The sequence below is a fragment of the Podarcis filfolensis genome, assembly GCF_964270895.1.
Source record: "Podarcis filfolensis genome assembly, chromosome: 13".
In the NCBI taxonomy this organism is placed as follows: Eukaryota; Metazoa; Chordata; class Lepidosauria; order Squamata; family Lacertidae; genus Podarcis; species Podarcis filfolensis.
In genome coordinates this window covers 23448344-23462872 of record NC_139615.1, presented here as the reverse complement: position 1 = coordinate 23462872, position 14529 = coordinate 23448344, and positions in this window count along the sequence as shown.

Genomic DNA, 14529 nt, shown 5'->3' with positions numbered 1-14529 from the left:
TCAACATTATGTTGAGAATAGGAAACCTCTGAATGCAAAAGGAGATGGCTTTATCCTGGACTTCTGGCAACATGCATTTGGTTGTATATTTGCAAATCGAGTAACTGAGCGATTGGATGGAGATTTTTGTACTGGGGAAGAGAAACTGGAGAGTCTTCCGAGGCCCTTTTTTGAAACAAGGATGATTGGCCACAGCTACAGCATCTATAACGCTGTCTATGCTGTGGCATATGCTTTACAAACGATGTTCTCATCTAGACTCCCATACAGAGCAATGGGGGCTGAAAGGGGGCAGAAGCTTTGGAATCTACAGTTCTGGCAGGTAATGGACCCAAGGAGTACAGCACCTAGAGTGTCTATGCACACATTCCACCAGGCTCAACATGCCGAGTAAACTGACTCCCAAGCTGCATATGGCTCCCAATTTTCTATTACTTCACTTCCCTACGAAGTAGGAAAAATGCTGTCTGTATCTAACTATATTGACACCAAGATATTATCTTCCATTTAAAACAATTATATACTCAGAAAACTGTTGTTTAAAAAATAATAACATGAGAGTCCATTTCTTTCTGGGTGTATTTTAAGGAGGCTACCAGTCAGGAATAACTAAAAATATTTCAATGAAGCTTCTCAAAAGTAAACTTTGAATGTATGAGAACTTTTCTCATTTGCTTATTGCTATACTGCAATTTGAGGGAAGGGGGACATCTCTTCATTCAGGGAAAGCGTTTTTATAACTCCATCTAAAAGATTCAATGCACTACTGTTAAAATGCATCATGCTCTACACTCTTACATTTCCCTTTGCATTCTAGTCCCATCACTTTCTGAGAAGAGTCTCCTTTAACAACAGTGCTGGTGACCAGGTTTACTTTGACCAGAATGGGGAGTTAGTAGCTGGATTTGACATTTATAACTGGATTTTTTCTTCAAACCAATCCTTCCATAGAGTGAAAGTTGGACAGGTGGACCCCCAAGGTCTTCTGGGCAATGTGTTCAGCATCAATGAGAGTGCCATAACGTGGCACAGCTGGTTTAATCAGGTAGGAGCCAATTGCTAGTAATTTCAGTTGGCATGGCCAGAGTAAAATTAAAGTGGTACCACCTTTAGCCATATTTGGTTCTTCTTTCGTTCTTTCATACTTACATGGTCCTCTTTCATTTGTGAATTAGGCAAAGCCTCATTCTGTATGTAGTGAAAGTTGTCGTCCTGGTTTTAGCAAGAAAGTGAAGGAGGGGGATCCATTTTGCTGCTATGATTGCATCCCATGTCCAGAAGGGAAGATTTCAGTCCAACACGGTAAGAAAGATATTGCCAAATGATGTCAAACCTTTTTGATAAACAACAGATAGATACAAAGATAGATACAACAACAGATAGATACACCAAAGATAGAACACCAGAAAGCAGAAGCAAGCGACAATGCAGCAGATGCAGGCTACGAGTTTATTGCTCCAAAGGATGTAAATCTCACCTGCCCCCACCTTCTCCTTAAACATTAGAGTGTTACCAGATGAACATAAAAAGGTACATAACCATTACTTTGCATTGTATCCATTTGGTGTTCCTCCAGTTGCCTTGAACTAGCAGAGATGGCGGCATAAAGCACCTATCTTTCCCTTTTCAGATATGAACGACTGCTCCAAATGCAGTGACGTAAGCTATCCAAGCAAGAACCAAGATTCCTGTGTTCCCAGATTGGCTGCCTTCTTGTCTTACAAAGAACCACTGGGGGTCGCTTTAGCCTTTTTTGCCCTTTTCTCTTCCTTGATCACAGCTCTGGTGCTAGCAGCATTTCTGAAGCACCGCAGCACTCCCATTGTCAAAGCCAACAACCGGGGCCTCACCTACACTCTCCTTGTCTCCCTCTTGCTCTGCTTCCTTTGTTCATTGCTATTCATTGGCCAGCCACAGTAGGTGACATGTCTTCTCCGACAAACTGCTTTTGGAATCATATTCTCAGTAGCTGTTTCTTGTGTGTTGGCCAAAACCACCACAGTGGTCCTGGCTTTCATGGCCACCAGACCGGGATCCAGCATGAGGAATTGGGTGGGGAAGTCATTAGCTAACTCCATTGTTCTTTCCTGCTCATTCATCCAAGCAGGCATTTGCTTTGTGTGGTTGGTAACTTCTCCCCCATTCCCAGATGTTGACATTCATTCAGTAAGAGAAGAACTTCTATTGGAGTGCAATGAGGGATCTCTGACTTTCTTCTACTGTGTTTTAGGCTATATGGGCTTTCTGGCCATTATCAGCTTCAGTGTGGCTTTCCTTGCTAGAAAGTTACCTGACAGTTTCAACGAAGCCAAATTCATCACCTTCAGCATGTTGGTCTTTTGCAGTGTTTGGTTATCCTTTATCCCATCCTATCTGAGCTCCAAGGGAAAGTACATGGTAGCTGTGGAGATCTTTTCTATTTTAGCCTCTAGTGCTGGGTTGCTGGGCTGCATATTTGCCCCAAAATTTTATATCATTGTGTTGAGGCCTGAGCTGAACAACAGGGAACAGATAATAAGAAGAAAAGCATGACATACCCAGATGTATCTGTGTTTATTTATATTCTACTGTGCAGTACTGGCAGCCTGGTCTGAGCAACAGGGAACAGTTAATAAGAAAGAGATGTTATTATATTTTGTCTATAAAAGGGTCGGTATTTCCTAAGGCATTTTGTCTTGGCAGCTGCCTCAAAGCTTTAAAAATCAATTGGAGTTGTTTTGTTTTAACGATTTTGTAGATACTCAGATTTGATAAACGTTCAACCACTACATCTGCACTGCTGAGTTCCATCTTTCCCATGAATGCCTTGTTGTTCAGTTGCTTTCTAAAAAATGGACCACGAAGACGATGATGATGATGATGATGATGATAATGATAATAATAATAATAATAATAATAATAATAATAATAATAATAATAATAATAACGGGCCATGTTCTGGAATAAAAGGTGGAGGAACTCACCATGAAGTTTGTTTGTTTGCTTGCTTGCTTGTTTGTCTGCTTGTTGGTTTGTTTACTGTGGACTTAGTTGCAGTGCCACACACACACACACACACACACACACACACACAGAGGCAGTGGCTAAAGCTAAGATGTGATTTAAAAACCCAAGAAGACAATGATCTGGATTTGATATGGCCACAACTTTATTGATTACAGATATAGGTAGATTTTTGCCTCAGGCATTGGATGTATATCCATTCCAGCCCCAGAAGAAAAAGGTAAGGGAACTCGGTTCCCACAATCTCCTGCTTACCCCCACCCCCCTTAAAAAGGGAATGTCTTATAAACTGAAGACTTGCTCATTACGTGTCTATTTTGCTAAATAACAGTTTGTGTTTTAGGGCACAAATGGGTAATATATATAAAACATGTTCCCTCAGAAGCTTCAGCTCAGTGGAACGAATGAACATCATGAAAATGCATCTGAGATATCACATGAAATACATGCACAGTACGTTTGTCACCATAAGCAGAACAATAAAACTTTGCACGTGTCTCTTTTGATAATCTAGATATGTTGCTGCTTATCAGGTTCACTGTCTCACAGTTCCTTACATACGTTGCTTGCTTTCCTGTTAAACTCATACTTAGTGGTACATATCTAGAATCAGGGAAAAGTTAACGTGAAGAAGAAATAAAAGGGTATCATTATCTCTTCATTTTCTTGCAGTCTGAAGTCTAGAGTCGTTCTTGTAGTCAGGGACTGAAATGCTGTTCACCACCTACTGTTCACCAGCTGCCCAGTATAAATCTTCCTCAAAATTATGTATCTAGTCCTACGTACCTTTTTTAAAAAATCATGTTTAAATAACCAATTAAAAAATGAATATTCCTAATAATAATAATAATAATTCCTAGTTTTCGTGGCCCTTTAATTAAACTGCTCATGTGTTTCTACCCCAAACAATTATTCAATTCACTCACATATCAATATTAAAGTTTGTCCTTAAAAATAACATAACAGTCCTGAATTTTGACCATTTTCTCCATGGCAGAGACTCAACTTAGTTAAACAAAATGGAAAACTTCTCTTCAGATGGGGAGGGGGAAAGTTTTTCTTCAGCAATTCCTCAGAGAATTCACAGCTTCAAACTGGAGATTAGCCTGCCCATTAATTATCAAAAGGACTATAATTATTTTCCCTCTTTTTCTAAAACCCCAAGGAGTTGCAGTGGCCACCTCCAAAAACAGAAAATAAAAGAATTACAAAATGTGTAGGATCATATAAATATACCTCATAGTATTCCAATCTGGGGCCGGAAGAAAATATAGACAAAAGACTTCCAGTTTGATCCCTGATGTTTTGCATTTAAGTTGGAACCGTAAAAGATGAGAATAGAAGGAAACAGGGGTATCTATGTCAAAGGCAAGGAAAATGCGCACACTTTTTAAAATGAAGGCTATATTGCTGTTGAATGGTAATTTGTTTTCTGATTTTGGACATGAGAAGAAAAATTATGTGTACCAATCTGGATTTGTTCCCCATTTTTGTTTTCATTCTAAATTCCTTTGTTACTATGTTACACATTTTGTCTTTTTTTTAATATTGTAAACTGCCCTGCAATCTTCAGAGGAACGGCTGTATACTACTACTACTACCTCTACTACTACTACTACTACTAATAATAATAATGTATCCAGGATGGAGATTCTAGTAGCATTTCTTCTCATACTGCTTCCTCCTATGGCATGCAAGGATCACACTGTTAACTGCCGGGTTAAAGATCCACAGCCTCCACTTCAGGACTATCAGCAGCCAGGTGACTTCTTCATTGGTGGAATTGTTTCCCAGAGCATCATCATCTCCAATTTCATCCCCTTCACAGAAGTTCCGCCACAGACTCTGCATGAAGAGCTTCTGTAAGGAGTTTATTTTTAATGCATTATTCTTTCTTTCTGTCACTTGAGTAATGTGTCTTGGCAGTTGTTCCACTTTTAATAGGTTCCACTGTGGAACCCCCGCTAATATTGTTTGCAGCAACAAGCACTCAATAAACTGCTGTGTGGAAGTACTCCAACTTTCATATGGTTTGCTTATTTAACTTTTATATGGTTTGCTTATTTAATCTGCATATAGGACCATTAAGCCAAGTGTTGCTTCAATAAATTGTCTATTTAATTGCTCTAGTAATGAAGATGGTGTCATCTTACAAGATGCAGTACACAGGTGAGGGGAAATGTTCAGCCAAGGTCCTTATCTACCCTTTGTGTGTAGCGTCACATGCCAGCATCCCTAAAATATCTTGTATACAACATTTACATGTACTGTACACAAAACGGGCACATGCATAAAGGGCACACAAACAAAATACACATGCATACACATCCCCCTCTTCATTGGGGAGATGTCATCTGAAAGAGATATTTAAAACTCCCGTCTCCTGCCCTCTCAGCTTATACTGGGAAAAATTGTTCATTTAACGTATTTCAACAGACGCAATGCATTGTTGCTTCCTTGGAATCGGCCTTTTAAAAAAATGAATATGTGCTTTTGCCAATCATGGGTGCGATTGGACTAATACAGGAGGTAGGGCAGGTGTGCTTCTCTGCTTGGCTGAAATCAGAAGAGCCCTTGCAGCTACCTCCTTGCTCCAAGCATGCTTTGGCAGCACAGTAAGGACAGCACACTGCAGTAGATGGTGGCTTTAAGCCTGTCAATTTACTCCACTGCTGGGGTGGAGAATGGCTGAAAAGGCTTTATGAGTTTGATCTGGTTATCTATAGGCCACCAGTGCCCAAACCCCAGTGCAGAAGGACATTCTAATACAGAACACATCTCTCCTTCCAGTGTGGTGACAAAGAATTACCAACACATTCTCACCTTGGCGTTTGCAATCAAGGAAATAAATGAAAACCCTCAGCTGTTACCCAACATCACCTTGGGTTTCCGCATTTATGACAGCTATTTCACTGCCAAAGGGACCTACCATGCTACAATGCTACTTATATTCACACCACTGAAACATCTCCCAAACTACAAATGTGACATCCAGGATAACCTCATTGCTGTTATTGGAGGACTGGACCCACTGACCTCCTTGCACATGGCAACAGTCTTGGATATTTACAAGATTCCACAGGTAGGACAGATCCTTCCAGTTTTTTAGAGGCTGGCAGAGGGGAAAGAGGGCAGAAGGAGGTACAATTGGAGCAAACGGGCAGATTTTTCTTTTTAAGAGATGAACATCAAATCTAAGCCAAGCAATACAGCCTACGTGAATTGATTTGTAAATCTGAATTAAGAGAATGTACTTTAAAAGAATAAATTTATCATGGGTCCCATGAAGACAATCAGGACACAGTGAGGTTGGCAGGATTATTCTGAAGGGGAGAAGGAGGAAACCTCCAATTTGGCAGAAGGGGAACATCAGGACGGTGGTCTGGATAAGGTCCTACCCCAGTTTCATCAGGGGTCCGGGAAGAGGAGTGGGAGTCAGAGGTGTCCTCTTCTACACCTCATCTGGAAAGTGAATTTTCCCCAGTAGTAGAGTAGCTGCGTAACTTTTCAGTAACTTGTCACTGAAGCCACAATGCTGCATGGGAAAAATACAATTTTAACGTTCCTGGAAAGTTATAAGAATTGTTCATTTGATGACTGTAGATTACTTTGAAGACTTCAAATAGTAAAAAAGAATTCTCTCATTCTCTATTCTCCTTCACACCTCCTTTAGCTCATATATAGCCCTGCTCCAGTGATGAATGACAAAACCCCAGGCCTTTCTTTTTACCAGATGACACCTCAGGAAGCAATTCAGTATGCAGGGATTCTCTCTTTGCTTCTGCATTTCAAGTGGATATGGATTGGAATCCTTACTTCCAACGATGAATATGGAGATAGATTTGTCCAAACTGTATTTCCACTTTTCTCCCAAAGTGGTATCTGTTTTGCCTTCATAGAAAGAAGCCGCAAACAAACAATTGTCAGTGAAATTAATAGCATGTTTACTCAGGGAGCAAAAATACATGATAAACTCATTGAGAGTAAAGCCAATGCAGTGGTTGCCTATGCAGAATCATTAGCAGTTGTTTTTTTGCGATGGCTATCATACCTATCAGAACAACAACATGTGACAAATAAAGAAAAAGGTATAGTGTGGATACTGACAGCCCAGATGGAGCTCACATCGATTACATATCAAAGGACTTGGAGTATAGACATAATCCAGGGTGCTCTCTCCTTCTCAATTCACTCCAAGGATCCTTCAGGATTTCAACATTATGTTGAGAATAGGAAACCTCTGAATGCAAAAGGAGATGGCTTTATCCTGGACTTCTGGCAACATGCATTTGGTTGTATATTTGCAAATCGAGTAACTGAGCGATTGGATGGAGATTTTTGTACTGGGGAAGAGAAACTGGAGAGTCTTCCGGGGCCCTTTTTTGAAACAAGGATGATTGGCCACAGCTACAGCATCTACAATGCTGTCTATGCTGTGGCCTATGCTTTACAAATGATGTTCTCATCTAGACTCCCATACAGAGCAATGGGGTCTGAAGGGGGACAGAAGCTTTGGAAGCTACAGTTCTGGCAGGTAATGGATCCAAGGAATACAGCACCTAGAGTGTCTATGCGCACATTCCACCAGGCTCAAAATGCCGAGTAAACTGACAACCAAGCTGCATATGGCTCCCAATTTTCTATTACTTCACTTCCCTATGAAGTAGGAAAAATGCTGTCTGTATCTAACTATATTGACACCAAGATATTATCTACCCTTTTAGACAATTATATACACAGAAAACTGATTTTCAAAAAATAATAAAATGAGAATCCATTTCTTTCTGGGTGTATTTTAAGGAGGCTACCAGTCAGGAATAAATAAAAGGATTTCAATGAAGGTTCTCAAAAGTAAACTTTAAATGTATGAATACTCTTTCTCATTTGGTTATTGCTATACTGCAATTTGAGGGAAGGGGAGTAAGGGGGGGACATCTCTTCATTCAGGGAAAGCGTTTTTATAACTCCATCTAAGAGATTCAATGCACTACTGTTAAAATGCATCATGCCCTACACTATTACATTTCCCTTTGCATTCTAGTCCCATCAATTTCTGAGAAGAATCTCCTTTAACAACAGTGCTGGTGACCAGGTTTCCTTTGACCAGAATGGGGAGTTAGTAGCTGGATTTGACATTTTCAACTGGATTTTTTCTTCAAACCAATCCTTTCATAGAGTGAAAGTTGGACAGGTGGACTCCCATGGTCTTCTGGGCAATGTGTTCAGCATCAATGAGAGTGCCATAACGTGGCACAGCTGGTTTAATCAGGTAGGAGCCAATTGCTAGTAATTTCAGTTGGCAGGGCTAGAGTAAAATTAAAGTGGTACCACATTTAGCCATATTTGGTTCTTCTTTCATTCTTTCATACTTACATGGTCCTCTTTCATTTGTGAATTAGGCAAAGCCTCATTCTGTATGTAGTGAAAGTTGTCGTCCTGGTTTTAGCAAGAAAGTGAAGGAGGGGGATCCATTTTGCTGCTATGATTGCATCCCATGTCCAGAAGAGAAGATTTCAGTCCAACACGGTAAGAAAGATATTGCCAAATGATGTCAAACCTTCTTGATAAACAACAGATAGATACAAAGATAGATACAACAACAGATAGATACACCAAAGATAGAACACCAGAAAGCAGAAGCAAGCGACAATGCAGCAGATGCAGGCTACAAGTTTATTGCTCCAAAGGATGTAAATCTCATTTCCCCCACCTTCTCCTTAAACATTAGAGTGTTACCAGATGAACATAAGAAGGTACATAACCATTACTTTACATTGTATCCATTTGGTGTTCCTCCAGTTGCCTTGAACTAGCAGAGATGGTGGCATAAAGCACTTATCTTTCCCTTTTCAGATATGGATGACTGCTCCATATGCAGTGACGTAAGCTATCCAAGCAAGAACCAAGATTCCTGTGTTCCCAGATTGGCTTCCTTCTTGTCTTACAAAGAACCACTGGGGGTCGCTTTAGCCTTTTTTGCCCTTTTCTCTTCCTTGATCACAGCTCTGGTGCTAGCAGCATTTCTGAAGCACCGCAGCACTCCCATTGTCAAAGCCAACAACCGGGGCCTCACCTACACTCTCCTTGTCTCCCTCTTGCTCTGCTTCCTTTGTTCATTGCTATTCATTGGCCAGCCACAGAAGGTGACATGTCTTCTCCGACAAACTGCTTTTGGAATCATATTCTCAGTAGCTGTTTCTTGTGTGTTGGCCAAAACCACCACAGTGGTCCTGGCTTTCATGGCCACCAGACCGGGATCCAGCATGAGGAATTGGGTGGGGAAGTCATTAGCTAACTCCATTGTTCTTTCCTGCTCATTCATCCAAGCTGGCATTTGCTTTGTGTGGTTGGTAACTTCTCCCCCATTCCCAGATGTTGACATTCATTCAGTAAGAGAAGAACTTCTATTGGAGTGCAATGAGGGATCTCTGACTTTCTTCTACTGTGTTTTAGGCTATATGGGCTTTCTGGCCATTGTCAGCTTCAGTGTGGCTTTCCTTGCTAGAAAGTTACCTGACAGTTTCAACGAAGCCAAATTCATCACCTTCAGCATGTTGGTCTTTTGCAGTGTTTGGTTATCCTTTATCCCATCCTATCTGAGCTCCAAGGGAAAGTACATGGTAGCTGTGGAGATCTTTTCTATTTTAGCCTCTAGTGCTGGGTTGCTGGGCTGCATATTTGCCCCAAAATTTTATATCATTGTGTTGAGGCCTGAGCTGAACAACAGGGAACAGATAATAAGAAGAAAAGCATGACATACCCAGATGTATCTGTGTTTATTTATATTCTACTGTGCAGTACTGGCAGCCTGGTCTGAGCAACAGGGAACAGATAATAAGAAAGAGATGTGATTATATTTTGTCTATAAAAGGGTCGGTATTTCCTAAGGCATTTTGTCTTGGCAGCTGCCTCAAAGCTTTAAAAATCACTTGGAGTTGTTTTGTTTTAACGATTTTGTAGATACTCAGATTTGATAAACGTTCAACCACTACATCTGCACTGCTGAGTTCCATCTTTCCCCTGAATGCCTTGTTGTTCAGTTGCTTTCTAAAAAATGGACCACGAAGACGATGATGATGATGATGATGATGATGATAATAATAATAATAATAATAATAATAATAATAACGGGCCATGTTCTGGAATAAAAGGTGGAGGAACTCACCATGAAGTTTGTTTGTTTGCTTGCTTGCTTGTTTGTCTGCTTGTTGGTTTGTTTACTGTGGACTTAGTTGCAGTGCCACACACACACACACACACACACACACACAGGCAGTGGCTAAAGCTAAGATGTGATTTAAAAACCCAAGAAGACAATGATCTGGATTTGATATGGCCACAACTTTATTGATTACAGATATAGGTAGATTTTTGCCTCAGGCATTGGATGTATATCCATTCCAGCCCCAGAAGAAAAAGGTAAGGGAACTCGGTTCCCACAATCTCCTGCTTACCCCCACCCCCCTTAAAAAGGGAATGTCTTATAAACTGAAGACTTGCTCATTACGTGTCTATTTTGCTAAATAACAGTTTGTGTTTTAGGGCACAAATGGGTAATATATATAAAACATGTTCCCTCAGAAGCTTCAGCTCAGTGGAACGAATGAACATCATGAAAATGCATCTGAGATATCACATGAAATACATGCACAGTACGTTTGTCACCATAAGCAGGACAATAAAACTTTGCACGTGTCTCTTTTGATAATCTAGATATGTTGCTGCTTATCAGGTTCACTGTCTCACAGTTCCTTACATACGTTGCTTGCTTTCCTGTTAAACTCATACTTAGTGGTACATATCTAGAATCAGGGAAAAGTTAACGTGAAGAAGAAATAAAAGGGTATCATTATCTCTTCATTTTCTTGCAGTCTGAAGTCTAGAGTCGTTCTTGTAGTCAGGGACTGAAATGCTGTTCACCACCTACTGTTCACCAGCTGCCCAGTATAAATCTTCCTCAAAATTATGTATCTAGTCCTACGTACCTTTTTTAAAAAATCATGTTTAAATAACCAATTAAAAAATGAATATTCCTAATAATAATAATAATAATTCCTAGTTTTCGTGGCCCTTTAATTAAACTGGCTCATGTGTTTCTACCCCAAACAATTATTCAATTCACTCACATATCAATATTAAAGTTTGTCCTTAAAAATAACATAACAGTCCTGAATTTTGACCATTTTCTCCATGGCAGAGACTCAACTTAGTTAAACAAAATGGAAAACTTCTCTTCACATGGGGAGGGGGAAAGTTTTTCTTCAGCAATTCCTCAGAGAATTCACAGCTTCAAACTGGAGATTAGCCTGCCTTTTAATTATCAAAAGGACTATAATTATTTTCCCTCTTTTTCTAAAACCCCAAGGAGTTGCAGTGGCCACCTCCAAAAACAGAAAATAAAAAAATTACAAAATGTGTAGGATCATATAAATATACCTCATAGTATTCCAATCTGGGGCCGGAAGAAAATATAGACAAAAGACTTCCAGTTTGATCCCTGATGTTTTGCATTTAAGTTGGAACCGTAAAAGATGAGAATAGAAGGAAACAGGGGTATCTATGTCAAAGGCAAGGAAAATGCGCACACTTTTTAAAATGAAGGCTATATTGCTGTTGAATGGTAATTTGTTTTCTGATTTTGGACATGAGAAGAAAAATTATGTGTACCAGTCTGTATTTGTTCCCCATTTTTGTTTTCATTCTAAATTCCTTTGTTACTATGTTACACATCTTGTCTTTTTTTAATATTGTAAACTGCCCTGCAATCTTCAGAGGAACGGCTGTATACTACTACTACTACTACTACTACTACTACTAATAATAATAATGTATCCAGGATGGAGATTCTAGTAGCATTTCTTCTCATACTGCTTCCTCCTATGGCATGCAAGGATCACACTGTTAACTGCCGGGTTAAAGATCCACAGCCTCCACTTCAGGACTATCAGCAGCCAGGTGACTTCTTCATTGGTGGAATTGTTTCCCAGAGCATCATCATCTCCAATTTCATCCCCTTCACAGAAGTTCCGCCACAGACTCTGCATGAAGAGCTTCTGTAAGGAGTTTATTTTTAATGCATTATTCTTTCTTTCTGTCACTTGAGTTATGTGTCTTGGCAGTTGTTCCACTTTTAATAGGTTCCACTGTGGAACCCCCGCTAATATTGTTTGCAGCAACAAGCACTCAATAAACTACTGTGTGGAAGTACTCCAACTTTCATATGGTTTGCTTATTTAACTTTTATATGGTTTGCTTATTTAATCTGCATATAGGACCATTAAGCCAAGTGTTGCTTCAATAAATTGTCTATTTAATTGCTCTAGTAATGAAGATGGTGTCATCTTACAAGATGCAGTACACAGGTGAGGGGAAATGTTCAGCCAAGGTCCTTATCTACCCTTTGTGTGTAGCGTCACATGCCAGCATCCCTAAAATATCTTGTATACAACATTTACATGTACTGTACACAAAACGGGCACATGCATAAAGGGCACACAAACAAAATACACATGCATACACATCCCCCTCTTCATTGGGGAGATGTCATCTGAAAGAGATATTTAAAACTCCCGTCTCCTGCCCTCTCAGCTTATACTGGGAAAAATTGTTCATTTAACGTATTTCAACAGACGCAATGCATTGTTGCTTCCTTGGAATCGGCCTTTTAAAGAAATGAATATATGCTTTTGCCAATCATGGGTGCAATTGGACTAATACAGGAGGTAGGGCAGGTGTGCTTCTCTGCTTGGCTGAAATCAGAAGAGCCCTTGCAGCTACCTCCTTGCTCCAAGCATGCTTTGGCAGCACAGTAAGGACAGCACACTGCAGTAGATGGTGGCTTTAAGCCTGTCAATTTACTCCACTGCTGGGGTGGAGAATGGCTGAAAAGGCTTTATGAGTTTGATCTGGTTATCTATAGGCCACCAGTGCCCAAACCCCAGTGCAGAAGGACATTCTAATACAGAACACATCTCTCCTTCCAGTGTGGTGACAAAGAATTACCAACACATTCTCACCTTGGCGTTTGCAATCAAGGAAATAAATGAAAACCCTCAGCTGTTACCCAACATCACCTTGGGTTTCCGCATTTATGACAGCTATTTCACTGCCAAAGGGACCTACCATGCTACAATGCTACTTATATTCACACCACTGAAACATCTCCCAAACTACAAATGTGACATCCAGGATAACCTCATTGCTGTTATTGGAGGACTGGACCCACTGACCTCCTTGCACATGGCAACAGTCTTGGATATTTACAAGATTCCACAGGTAGGACAGATCCTTCCAGTTTTTTAGAGGCTGGCAGAGGGGAAAGAGGGCAGAAGGAGGTACAATTGGAGCAAACGGGCAGATTTTTCTTTTTAAGAGATGAACATCAAATCTAAGCCAAGCAATACAGCCTGCTGAATTGATCTGTAAATCTGAATTGAGAGAATGTACTTTAAGAGCATAAACTTATCATGGATCCCATGAAGACAATCAGGACACAGTGAGGTTGGCAGGATTATTCTGAAGGGGAGAAGGAGGAAACCTCCAATTTGGCAGAAGGGGAACATCAGGACGGTAGTCTGGATAAGGTCCTACCCCAGTTTCATCAGGGGTCCGGGAAGGGGAGTGGGAGTCAGAGGGGTCCTCTTCTACACCTCATCTGGAAAGTGAATTTTCCCTAGTAGTAGAGTAGCTGCGTAACTTTTCAGTAACTTGTCACTGAAGCCACAATGCTGCATGGGAAAAATACAATTTTAACGTTCCAGGAGAGTTATAAGAATTGTTCATTTGATGACTGTAGATTACTTTGAAGACTTCAAATAGTAAAAAAGACTTCTCTCATTCTCTATTCTCCTTCACACCTCCTTTAGCTCATATATAGCCCTGCTCCAGTGATGAATGACAAAACCCCAGGCCTTTCTTTTTACCAGATGACACCTCAGGAAGCAATTCAGTATGCAGGGATTCTCTCTTTGCTTCTGCATTTCAAGTGGATATGGATTGGAATCCTTACTTCCAATGATGAATATGGAGATAGATTTGTCCAAACTGTATTTCCACTTTTCTCCCAAAGTGGTATCTGTTTTGCCTTCATAGAAAGAAGTCATAAACAAACAATTGTCACTGAAATTAATGACATGTTTACTCAGGGAGCAAAAATACATGATAAAATCATTGAGAGTAAAGCCAATGCAGTGGTTGCCTATGCAGAATCATTGGCAGTTGTTTTTTTGAGGTGGTTCTCATACCTGTCAGAACAACAACATGTGTCAAAAAATGAAAAAGGTATTGTGTGGATACTGACAGCCCAGATGGAGCTCACATCTATTACATATCAAAGGGCTTGGAGTATAGACATGATCCATGGTGCTCTCTCCTTCTCAATTCACTCCAAGGATCCTTCAGGATTTCAACATTATGTTGAGAATAGGAAACCTCTGAATGCAAAAGGAGATGGCTTTATCCTGGACTTCTGGCAACATGCATTTGGTTGTATATTTGCAAATCGAGTAACTGAGCGATGGGATGGAG